The 12,245-nt window shown below is 65.4% G+C and overlaps 1 protein-coding gene across 3 annotated transcripts in view; it reads right to left on the bottom strand.

Moving 5' to 3' along the window:
* The window catches only part of STK32C (serine/threonine kinase 32C), an 82,674-nt gene that overhangs the window by 37,139 nt on the left and 33,290 nt on the right, over window positions 1–12,245 (bottom strand). The gene's annotated exons all lie outside the window — the stretch shown is intronic.

The following is a 12,245-nucleotide window of genomic DNA, read 5'->3' as shown; positions in this document are numbered from 1 at the left end:
AGTGCCCCTACGCTGCGGGAAGCCCCCCACACTGCAGGGCGCCCCTGCAGCCCTTCAGCGGCCCACCTCCCCCAGGGCCTGGCGCTGCAGGGCGGGCCCGAGCCGAGGCAGAGGGGGGCTCCTGGGGGCTGTGCAGCCCCTCTTGCCGGACTCACTGTGGGGTGAGGCCAGGCCACACTGCCCACACATGGGACACGATCAGACAGGGCAGCTCAGCTCAGCCCCAGGCACCCCGCAGCCCCCCAGTGAAAGCGGCCCCCAACCCGCAAAGACCCATAAATAAGTGGCCCGCCCTCTGAGTCTCGGCGGGGGGCTGTGCCCTGTGGGCATCTCTGGACCAGCTTGAGGGGAGCCTGCAAGGGCCCCGGGATGGATAATGGGGCCGTCCACAGCCTGAGCGAAACCACTCGACGCCTTATTTCTACCGACTTTCTTCACAGAATCAGATAACGAGCCCCACCCCAAGGAAACTGCAGCTCTTCTAACTGTCACAGCCCTGCTGAAGGACGCTCCCGCCGCCGTGCACCAGCCTGCCAGCGTGAAGCCCCGCGGAGGGGAGGGGGCGTGGACAGCTTTCCGGGGCTCCCACTTCTGTTTCCAACCTGACGCGCTCTCTGCAAACACGCCACGGGGGTTCACGACGTCCACGCAGGTTTCCCCTCATACTGCTCGGGGGATCGGGTCTCTACCAGGCCCGGGCCAGCCTGGCCTGTGTGCCCGCAGGTCTGTGCCCCCAAGGTCTCTACCCCCCAGGTCTGTGCCCCCCAGGTCTCAAACCCCCAGGTCTGTGCCCCCGGGTCTGTGCCCCCCGGTCTGTGCCCCCAAGGTCTCTACCCCCCAGGTCTCTGCCCCCCAGGTCTCTACCCCCCAGGTCCATGTGCCCCCCAGGTCCATGTGCCCCCAGGTCTCTACCCCCCATGTTTGTGCCCCCCAAGGTCAGTGCACCCCCAGGTCTGTGCCCCTAGGTCTATGTCCCCAGTCTGTGCCCCCGAGGTCAATGCTCCCCAGGTCTCTACCCACCAGGTCTCGCCCAGGTCTGTGCCCCCCGGTCTGTGCCCCCCAGGTCTCTACCCCCCAGGTCAATGCTCCCCAGGTCTCTACCCACCAGGTCTCGCCCAGGTCTGTGCCCCCAGGTCCATGCGCCCCCAGGTCTGTGACCCACCAGCTGTCTGGGGTGGTGACCAGGTGTGGGAGGCTGGAGACACACGGGTCCATGGGGCACAGACCTGGGGGGCACGGTCCGTGAAGAGGCCGCCCCCGCCTCCCTGTCCCCAGCGCCCACCCAGCTCAGAGGTTCCCTCCTGAAGCCGCTCCGATACTCAGGCACCGTGGCCTCTGTCCGTGCGGCTCTGTGCTCCCCACTGCACCCAACACAGTCAGAGAGCCTTGTCCGTTCCGCCACCTTGTTACAGTGCAGCCTCGCTCCCCAGGGAAAACCTAGCTACGCTCCGTGACTGCCTCGCACGCTGGGGCTGCTCAGGCCGTCAGAGAAGCCCCAGGGACCCTGCTGCCCGCAGCCCACTGCCGACGTCTCCGCAGACGGTACAGGAAAGCCGGTCTCTGGCGGTGCCTGTGTGCGTGTGTGTGCATGTGCGTGTGCCTGTGTGTGTGTGTGTGTGCACGTGCGCACGTGTGTGTGTGCATGTGCTTGTGGGGTGGGGTGAAAGTGAGGAAGGAGGGGGCCCAGCACGAGACCCCAGCACGGCACCTCCTCCGGAGCTGAGCGTCTTCGCCCGCCAGTGGGGCTCACCCCTCCCGTCTGGAGATGGAGCCTGGCACCCAGAGGTGACACAGGCGCCGGGACCGGCACGGCAGGAGGACACTGCCCCGCGTGAGCAGTGGCAGGGCCGCGTGCTGGCGGCCACCACAGGGGCGCCTGTAAGCCGCGTGCTTGTCAACCTGCTCTAGCATAGCCGGGCTGACCAGGCAACCCCAGCACCAGCTCCCACGGCCAGAGAGGTGGATGGCGGGGCAACCCCAGCCCTGTAGGGACAGTGTCCCCGTGCCAACTTGGGACTGGCCCCTGCCACTGGCACCCGTGTGACCTCGGGGTCTGAGGAGGCCCTCGTGGGCAGCGGGGAGAGGATGGGGCATCGGGAGCACGGGGCTGTGGCTGCCGTGCAGTGGGGAGACGGGCTCTGCTGGGTGGCTCGGGGCCCAGGGACTGCCCCCCACCCCCCGCCCAGTCTCCTCCAAGGCCCGGCCTGTTGCCGCCTGGGGGCCCCTGGGTTTCTTCTCCCTTGTCGGAAGCACAGGAGGCCCACACGCCCACGTGCCCGAGGTCGGCGCAGCCCTGGCTGCTCCCACACCGAGCTGAGGACGAGGGCTGTGTCCCAGGCCCAGCCCAGGGACCACCGGAGGGCCTGCGGGGGCCGTCCTGCGGCGCCCTGGGGGCAGGAGGTCCAGCCCAGCGGCCCGGGCGCAGAAGCTACGCCTTCCTGCGGGGCAGCGGCCTGAGCAGACCCCCGAGCACGGGCGCCCCCGGCCCGTGAGCTGGCAGGGTGCTCAGCAAGGGAACCACCATTTTTAGAGAAAAGCACAAACGCCAGACTTTCACTTTTTCAGGACAGGAAAGATGGGAACGCAGCTGCATTGAGAGGTCAGAAGCACAGGGACGCCCACGTCCCTCCCTGTAGAGGAGCTTAAACGGCTGAATGGATGGCTCCTCTCCTCCCAAGAGACGTCGGGAGGCTAAGGGCGCCGAGCCAGGCCGCGGGGGGAGCCCGGCCTGCGGTCTGCGCTGGGCGGCCCGCGGTGCCGGCCCTGTGTTTTTGACACAAGTATCCCCACTTCCTAAGACACCAGCAGGGCGGCCGCGAGACGGCAGACAGTGCAGCGGGCGGTCAGGGAAGCCGCTTGCGGAAGACGCGGGTGGGACAGGACCCCAGGCGTGCCTGCCAGGCATCTCGAGAGCAGTGAGGCCGGGTCCCCGGGCTGGGCAGGGTGCACATGGCAGCAGACCAGAAGCCACGAGCAAGGAACATGCCAGTGACCCTGCCCGGAGGCGTGGCCGGCCTGGACCCCTCCAGGTGAGCCGCAAGCCCACCTGGCTAACCAGGGTCACTCTGCCCTCCAGTGACTGGGGGCTGCTCAGGGGACCCAAGGACCACTGCTCCACCCTGATGCCCACGCCCAGCCTAACCCCGCCCACCTGCTGGGGCAGGGAGCGCCTGGCGGTGCCCACTGCACACAGCGGCTCACACCCCCTCCCGAGACCCCGCCCCACAGCCCTCCAGGTGGAACCCGAGACCCCCTGCGGCTCTGGGCCCCTTCTTCCACCCCACGCCTGCTTCTGGCCACACACAGCGCTCTGGATGCACTCCGGGGAGGACCGGCACCTCCCACGAATGCCCCCCACCTACCCCTCCACCCCCCCACCTCCACCCACCACCCCACCCACCCCCACACGCACACCCACACCCCCACACCCACACCCACACCCCCGCCCACACCCCCCTGGCCCAGTGCCGATGCTTTCAGCCCCGCCTCCGGCTCTTGTCCGGGCCTTCGAAGGACGCGGGAACAAAGGAAACCCACTGACCAAGATCTGTCAGAACGGTGGTGGACAGGTTTGCCGACAGCGATACTGTCATTAGGAGGATGTAGTGGGAGCGGCGCTGCAAACACCACCGTCACACAGACGTCTGCGGGCGTCACTGATAAAGCGTGTCAAGTTCCCCCAACACTGAATCTGGGCGCATCTCACCAATGAGAGGAGGGGGCTGGGCTGCCAGAGCCCCGAGGAACACAGGGAGACGTGTGCGTGTGCACGGGGCAGGGGTCCCAGGGCAGACAGGGGTCGGGGGACACTGTGCTCGTCCACTTTCCTCCCAGCTTCCCGGCCACTGCACAGGGGTCAGAGCCACTGCCAGGCAAAGCCCAACCCGCGCTGTCAGCGACTCAGGGAGGGGCTGGGGCCCCGGGGACCGAGTAACGGTCCACCAAGACTCCAACATGATCGACGCCGCTGTGGGACGCTGCAGCACACCCTCCCCTGTGTCCGACACCCCGTGGGTCATAACGCAGGGAAAAGGAAAAGGTAATTCTGACCCCGACACGCCTCTGCCGGGAGCCTAAGTCCTGCACAAAGGAAACTTGTCTGCATGGGGTCCACAAGGAGACCACGGGGCCCCGCCCCACGGGCACCAGCACAGACTCCTCTTGGGGCGGATAAATATTGTAAAACAAGGGTTTTGAGAATATTTATTCTTCAAGGAAGGCTTTTATTTGCAGAGTTAGCCATCGGAAGCACAGCCGTTGCTAGGAAAATAGGTCATCTTGACCCAGCCGACAGCATGAGTGGAGGGAGGCTTTCATTCTATTTCACAAGGGATGAGGCGCCAACACCAGCCCCCTGCCCTGCCCATGGCCTCGGGGGGGCCGCCCCAGGTCCTCTCGGCGCCCTGGCTCGGGTCAGGGTCACGGGCCTGAGCCCAGTGGTCACGAGCCGCTTTCCTCGACATCTGTCTCAGTGCTAAACCCAGGAGCCCAGACAGAGCTCTGTCCCCCCCAGGGAGTCTTCAGCCGTGTTCCCAGACTGGATGTTTCTCATCCAACCTCAGGGCTTCCCCAGGAGACCACCACCCCCAGGGAAAAGTCAAGGAGCTCTCTTCCAGAAGCACGGTCAACAGGCTGATGGCTCTGTTTCCAGGGGGACTAACAAGTCATCCCTGGCTCACGTCCCGCTGACCCTTTGCTGTCCAGACACAGGAGCCCTGGCACTGTCACGGGCGGCTGCACCATCGGTCCTGCCAATGGCTGGGAGGGGACAGGCCACAGGCTCATGGGCAAAGGGGGTGGAGGGAGAAGAGGGGGCCGCTGCTCCCGGAGCACCTGTGTGAAGCAGCAGAGAAGGCCAAATGCTGGCTCTTGTGCAGTGACCACAGGATCCCAAGAGAAAAGGCAAGGCAACGTCTGAACACTTCCCCTGAAGATAAACTATCTGCCCTTCGTGTGCGCCTGGCCCAGCCTTCTTCCCATCCAAGGAGAGGGACGCCTGGCACTGAGCACCGTCAGGGCCCAGCACTCGGGTCGGCGCCCACGCCCATGGGCAGAGGGCCCCTCCCGACAGGCCACCATGGGCAGCAGCGTCCTGCTCAGACTCCAGGTGCGGAAGGCAGTCCTTCCATAAGCCGGAGCTCTTCTTAAAACAGACAGAAAGCTGCCCCCAACCAGGAAGGCAAGACAGAAGACGGGCCCTGGAGAGTGAGAACAGATGGGCTGCGGAGCCGTGAGGCGTGGCTATGGCTACCGGTGAGGATGCAGGAGCCCAGGGCTGGACGCTCCCCACAGGCCTGGAGGGGCAGCCCTACTCCTGACCCCTCACCTCCGCATCCTAACATCTCGGGGCCTGAGACGACGTGCGGAGAAGCCACGGCCAGAGGGCAGCCCCTGGCCCGGGCTGGACCCAGAACCCAGACCAGGCCTGCCCCTTCCCAGCCTGCCCTCAGAGCTCCCCCACCCTCGAGAGATCCCCACAACAGAAGTGGGGATTATGTGCAAAGCTGTTACACACGCACCGTGGAAATTCATGCCAAAGTTGAGACTGGATTTTGTCAGACATCCTATGACCCGAAAAGCCCTCCAAGAAAATCATCCTCGTTCCTGCAGAGCTGTACGGCCACAGTGCAGCTCTCGCCCGGCCCGCACAGCCCGGCACAGGCCCACCCTGCCTCCTGGGGCACCCGGCCAGCCCTCCTGTGTACACGGACACCTGCGCACACAGGGGAGCCGGTCAGCGGACGGTCACTTCAGAGACACGCCGAGGCCTTGATCTGCTCACCACCCCTTGTCCTCCAAGGCCGCAGGTCTGCAGGGACCAAGACCCAACAGGCCGAGAGCAGCGGGCCAGGAGGGGGCCCTCTGCGGAGGCCCCAGGGTCATCATCGTGTTTACTGCTCAGAGCAACCAGGCAATGAGGATGGGTGTTCCCCGAGCGTCCAGCAGACCCCAGTGAGGGACCACAGAAGAGAGGGATGGAATTCTCCACCTGCCGGCTCCACCCTGCGTGGGACCCTGCGACCAGGGGTTTCCTTGGCTCCCAAGGACGTCTCGAGAACCCTGGTCGGGAGGGTGAAACTCGGGGAGAGGGGAATAGGGCATTTGCTCTGGCCTGGGCTCTAGACTCCCGAGAAGTGGGGCGGGCAACCTCGAGGTCGTTCCTGGGCACCTGGCAACGGCCGAGCATCACGTGCGCTGCCCACTAGCGTGGGGGGACCCGTCAGGCACCCCCAGCCACTCTCCACTGTCCTGTATCAGGACAAGCAGCAGACCCTGTGGACAGGGGACAGGTCTCTGTGCCTGAGTCCGCCTCCCGTGGCCCTGGCATCCGTCATGGATCTGCCCCTCCGTGGGGGAGGGGAGGGTGGGGCAGCTTCTCAGCACCCCTCCCCTGCAGGGGCCGGCCCTTCCCTCCCTCCGAGACACGCCCGCACCCACTCCAGTCTGGCCACCCTGCTCCCTTCAGGCCCTTCTCCAGGAAGCCTCTGCAGGCCCCTCGAAGGGCTCACGGCCCGCCCCGTGCCTCCTGCCCGTCTGTGTCCCCCCAGCCCGTCGGGGGCGCCCAGAGCAGCCCTGCACCTTCCACCACCGCGGCCCCTTCCCAGCACAACGCCCGGCCTGAGGGCGGGAGCAACGCCCTCGCCCTGTCCTTTCTGAGAAGCGGACTCGGCCAGGATGTAGCAGCGGCCGAGAGACAGCAGAGGCCTCTGGGGGCCCTGGGCTCTGGAACAATCTGGCTTCTGGTGCCCAGGGACGGCTGGGAACCCAGGGGGCCCTGCGTGGCTGGGCCGGAGACCAGCAGGCTGCAGCCAGATCAATAAAGTGTCTCTGGCCGGCTGGGCCCAGCTCCACCGGGACCTGTGGGGAGGTTGCCCGGGACAGACAGCGCCTCCACCTGCCGGCAGGGGGGGTGGCGGGGGCAGCCACGCCTCCCCCCAGGCTGCTGCCTGAGGCCTGCTGCTGGCCGTCTCCCGCCATCCCCGGGTGCTCACCCCCAGCCCCCCAGTACCACCAGCAGGACAGACCTCCAGGACCCCAAGGCCACGGGGCCCCCTCACCAGCCAGGGAACCTGCCCGGGGGCTCCCAGTCCAGACATGCAGACAGACAGGACCGCACCGGGACCGGGACCGGGCACTGGGAGGAGGCGTCCCGGCTCAGGTGTCGGGTGGGGGCAGGGATGGGGGAGAAACAGCCCCGGGGAGCCGCCGAGCCCCGAACCCGAGGCGGGTTTGCCCGTGCCAGGCATGCTGACCCCCTATCCGGACACGAGCCCACCCCACTCTCTGGGCGCCCCTCCCTCCTCAGCACTGCTGGGAGGCCCCAGCACACGTGAGCCCCGAATTCGGGGTGTGTGCCTCCCGGGCGCTGGGGGCCAGTACTGGGAGCACAGCAACGGATCCGCCAGGGAGAGAATCAGGCCCTGGGCGCAGACCACCAGGAGAGGGACAGAGCAGGGCACCCCCTCTGGGAACAAGCAGCTCCCTGGGGGCCTGTGTCAGCAGCAGCCCAGCCCCCAGCCCCCGAGAGCGGGGCCCGGCCGGGAGCACGTGGTCAGAGCAGGCCCTGTGTCCCGGGGCAGCACGAGCTGCGCACAGAGGGGCCCTGGGCCACACACAGGGAGCCTGGCTCCTGGAGGGGATAAGGAGAGGGTCGGGATCTGTAGGGATACGGGGAAGGGCCCTGGTTAGAAGTCAAGGCCAACACTTGGTGGGAGATGCTTGGCTCAGCAAAGTCCCATCTTTCCATCCATCCTTCCGTCTGCCTGTCTGCAGCCTCTGGGCTCCCGACCACAGACCTGCCAAGCCACTGCCGCCTTCCCCAGAGAGGAAGGACAGAGGGGCCTCTGAAGAAGGGGTGGAACCTGATGGCCAGAGACCGAAGCAAGGGGGCACCGAGGTCCCCGGGTGCCAAGCAGCAGTGCCAGGAAGAGGGGCGCAGGCGCGGAGCCTGGCACCCACCATCTACTTTCCGGCTCTGCGTATGTGACAGCTGTAGGGACCTCGTGTGAGTGGAGTCCCACGGTACCTGTCCTTTTGTGTCTGGCTTATTCCACTGAGCACAGGGTCCTGCAGGCCCATCCATGTCACAGCGCGCGTCAGAATTTGCTTCCTTTCCGAGGCTGAACGATGTTCCACGGCATGGGGAGTCCATGGTTTGTTTACCCCCCCATCCGTGCTGGGCGCCGAGTTGCTTCCGTGTGTTAGCTGCTGTGAACGCGAGGGTGCAGGTGTCTCTTTAAGACCTGCTTTCAGCTCCTTTGGATAAAGACCCAGAAGCGGAGCTGCTGCATCATATACGGTAATTCAGGTTCTCGAGGAACCATTACACTTGCTCCACACCCTCACCAGCACTTGTTGTTTTCTGTTTTCTGGGGGGCGAGGGGGGCTCCAGGGATCCATGAGCAATCGGGTGCCCGAGGTGCCAGGGTAGGGGCGCCACATGCCACCTGACTGGGAAGGTGTGTGCGTGTGTGCGTGCGTGCGCACGTGCACTTGTGTTTGCACATTTACACACACATGCATGCATGGCTGTGTGTGCAGAAACTGACCTGTGCCCAGGCTTGGCGGGGCCCCTCATCCACCCGAGTTCCAGGCCCCCAAAGGCCCCCACACCCTGGGGCTTCGGGCTGTGCCACCTGCAGCACTGCTTGGACTAAATGCTGCTCCTACCCCCTTCTTCTCCAAGTGGGGCCCCCAGACCGCAGGCTGGGAGATCGTCCTGACCCCACCTGAGCGCCTTCCCCTGAAGCCTCCCGGGACACCTGGCCAGGTGGGACCACCAGCCCGGCACATCCTCCCCTCTGTCGGGGCTGGGATGTAAGCGACTGTCCAGGGGCCGCACACAGGAAGTCAGAGCCTCCCCTACAAAACGCTCACCTCAGACCGTCGGGGACGGGGCCCCTGCCGGGCAGCTAACTTCAGTGGAGGAGCCAGGTTTACACCCGCCTTAATGATCCATCAGCCTTCAAGTGGCGACTGGTTAACTATTAATCCTGCCCCACGTGCAGCCTCCACGTTGCCATGGTTTCCTGTTTCTGGACAAGGGCGGGGCCCAGAGCCCAAGGCCCAGAGCCACACACATCACAACACAAATGGCATTAAGTTTAATTCAGGAAAGAAAAAGTACAGGCAAAGCCCCGGTGCTGGGAAAGAGGGGGCCACAAGGCAGGAGCTCCTGCTACAGGGCCATCCCCGCCCCCGTCCCCAGAAGTGGTCCCACGCCCCGTGCCACCAGACTTGGAGACTGGCCGTCAGCAGCCTCGGCGGGACCCCGCCTGCTGAGCTGGAGAGAGACACACCGAAGGCCCACCTGAGAAGGAAAGGCCAGCTGGGTTTGGGACAGCGCAGCTGCGGGGCAGGCGGCCAGCTCAGAAGACCAGCCGTGGCGTCAGCAAGGCTGACCCCCTGGGGAGGGCAGACAGCGCATCTCTGCCCCTTGGCCCATCCCGTCCCATGGGCAGGAGAACCACACCACCCCAGCCCCAGCCCCGCCACACGCAGGCTCCTGCACCACGACCCGAGGGGGCCGAGCCCTTCCAACAAGAAGTCCCGCGCACTGCGTGGGGGACGGGGCGCAGCACCAGGGCCGGCCCGGAGCCCTTTCAGGAAGCCGGAACCCCTGCTGGCAGTCGGTCCCCGGGTGCCTGCTCCCCGGCCCTCGCCTGGGGGACCATGTCGCTCAAGGCGCAGGTCCGCTGAGGCTCATGCCGACGCAGCGCCTTCAGGTGCCGGCGCGGCACAAGCTCTGCTCCGCACATGGGGCACCAGCTCGGGCTGGCTGCGCGCTCCGGAGGCGAGGCCCTGCCCTCTGCCCTGCTCACCCGGCCACGGCGGCCACGTGGCACCCTTTTAATCGCGGGATGACGCACGTCATTATACAGGGAGGGAGGCGGGGGAGACGAGGCTCCATCCAAGTTTGCTCCACACACCACAGCAGCGCCTGTGGGCTCCCTACATGGCCAAGGCCCAGAGCCAGGACGCCCAGAGGACTGGCTGCGCCCCTTCTACTTCCAGACCCTCTGCCACTGGACCGTCCCTCTGGATCCCACCAGGAGGCTCAGGTTGGGCCCTCATCCCCTCCGTCGTCCCTGTGGGGGTGGGACGGCAGTCAGACTGGCTGCCACCCCTTCCATGGACCTCAGGGGGCTCGAACACACCCTGAGTGACGGTCACCGCTTCCCCGGAGCCAGCAGGCCAGCCCGGCGCCCGTGCGTCACACCAAAGGCCCCGATGTGCACTGGGCGGTCCTAGACAATCCCCCTGGGAAGTAACCTGCCTCCGTCCCTCCCGCCCCCTGTCGCCAACACTCATCCTGCACCCCAGGCCAGAGCCGGGCCACCACGGAACCAGACAAAGTAGACACAGGCGTTTCCTGCACGTCCAGGCTCCGTGGGGAGGACACAGAAACAGAAGGGGCCCAGGGCTTCTGGAGGGGCAATCGCACACAAGCTCCCTGCCCGGCTCCTCCAGCCCGTCCAATCCACGCGGAGGTGCAGGACTGTCCACACCACACCTGCAGCGCCCTGGAAGCCCCTGACGTGGGAAGGAGGCAGGCCCAGGGTCCTGGCGCTTGTTCTGTTCCAGCGAGTCAACCCCACACAGGTGCACGCGACACCCAGTGAGGGGAGCACCGGGATGGGGGCCTGCTGGAAAGTTCCAGCGGGGTCCACGGCGGGATAAGACAGTAAACAGGAGAGGATTCGAGGAAGCGCATGGGGGCCCCGAGGCGGTGCTGGACCCACAGACACAGACGCGGCCGAGGACTGTGGACACGGAGCCCACGGAAGCAGGCGGAGAGAGGGCGGGAACAGCGCAAGCAGGGCCACCGCCGCCCCGATGACCCCAGTGCCCGTCAGCTCGTAACGGATAAAGGCGACGTGGGAGGTCCACACAACAGGGTATTATTCAGCCATAAAGGGGGTGCAGCTCTGACGCCCGCCAGCGTTCGGACAAACCTTGAGGACATACACTGAGTGAGAGCAGCCGGCCCTGAACACCACGGTGCAGGATTCGTGCGCACAGAGCGTCCAGAACAGGCAAACCAGAGACGGAAGTGGACGGCGGCCTCCAGGGAGGGGGCGTGACGCCGACCACGCCGTGTCCTCCCGGGGCCATGACAACGTCCTGGACCAAGACAGAGTGGTGGCTGCACGACCCTGGAAACGCACTGAAGGCTGCCGAGTTGCTCACTTTAAAATGGCAAATTTTATGTGCTCTCCCCTCGGTAAAAGAAATCAGTGTTATTCAACAGGTGACTCACGACCAGTCAGATCTGCGCGGGCTGCACCTCATTTCCTACCCAAGGCGGTTGCCCCGGGGGGGACTCGGGAGCAGGACCCCCTGAACCCCGCTCCTTCTCGGTGGAAGAGGTGATGAAGTCACGTGCGTAGCTAAGGCGGCTTTGCTCTGACATTAAACGATGCTAAGTTCATAAAAATCCCAGCCTCATCCAGCAAACAATCTGTATTTTATTTATATTCAGCCTAGTTTCAAAAAAGCGCTGGAGGCAGTGACCCGTTTCCTTGGCCCGTCGCTGCAGCAGAGCGGCGTGTTCTGTCTGGAAAGATGTGGGAGCTGACACGACAGCCCCGGAAGGAGCGAGCTCTGCGCAGTCGCCCTCCAGCCAGCACAGGCCGCCTCCCGCCTCGGCCCAGCCCTCCGGGCACCCGGCGCCCTCCCTGTCACATGCTGCCCGGGCCTGGCCGGTCAGACTGGAGCGGCGCGAAGGCGGGAGGAGCAGGTGGGGCCGCCACCACACCCTGGGGAGCCCGTCGGAGCCACGGCTGGAGCGAGGACAGCGGCGCTGAGCTGGGTGGCAGGACCTTCAAGGCCAGTTACCCCCCACCCCCGGACTTCCCATTCCTCGGGCCGTGTCCGCTTCTCACTGAAGGCCCTTGAGTTGGGATCCCCGAGGCCAGGCTGCATCTGACTTAGCCGGGCCACCTGTGCCCGGTGTGGCTGGCTCTGCACCCCCGCTCTGGCCTGCTGTCCATCCTGAGCTGATGCCCTGTGGGCACGCTCCTGGTGTCCACTGGGCAATGACTGCTGACACCCACCACCCAGAGGTCCGCTCTTCTCCAGGGGGCCCTTGTTCTCGCTCACATGTTCTCAATCAATCCATCAAGTTCTTTGGAATTCACCTGGGCTGTACATCAATTTGCAGAGAACTGACATCTTTCCGGTACTTATATCCTTCGCTTATTTAGGGCCCTGTTTCTCTACACAGACGTTGCACGTCTTTTGCT

The sequence above is a fragment of the Tursiops truncatus genome, chromosome 16 (assembly GCF_011762595.2).
Source record: "Tursiops truncatus isolate mTurTru1 chromosome 16, mTurTru1.mat.Y, whole genome shotgun sequence".
In the NCBI taxonomy this organism is placed as follows: Eukaryota; Metazoa; Chordata; class Mammalia; order Artiodactyla; family Delphinidae; genus Tursiops; species Tursiops truncatus.
This window is presented reverse-complemented; position numbering and strand designations above follow the sequence as displayed.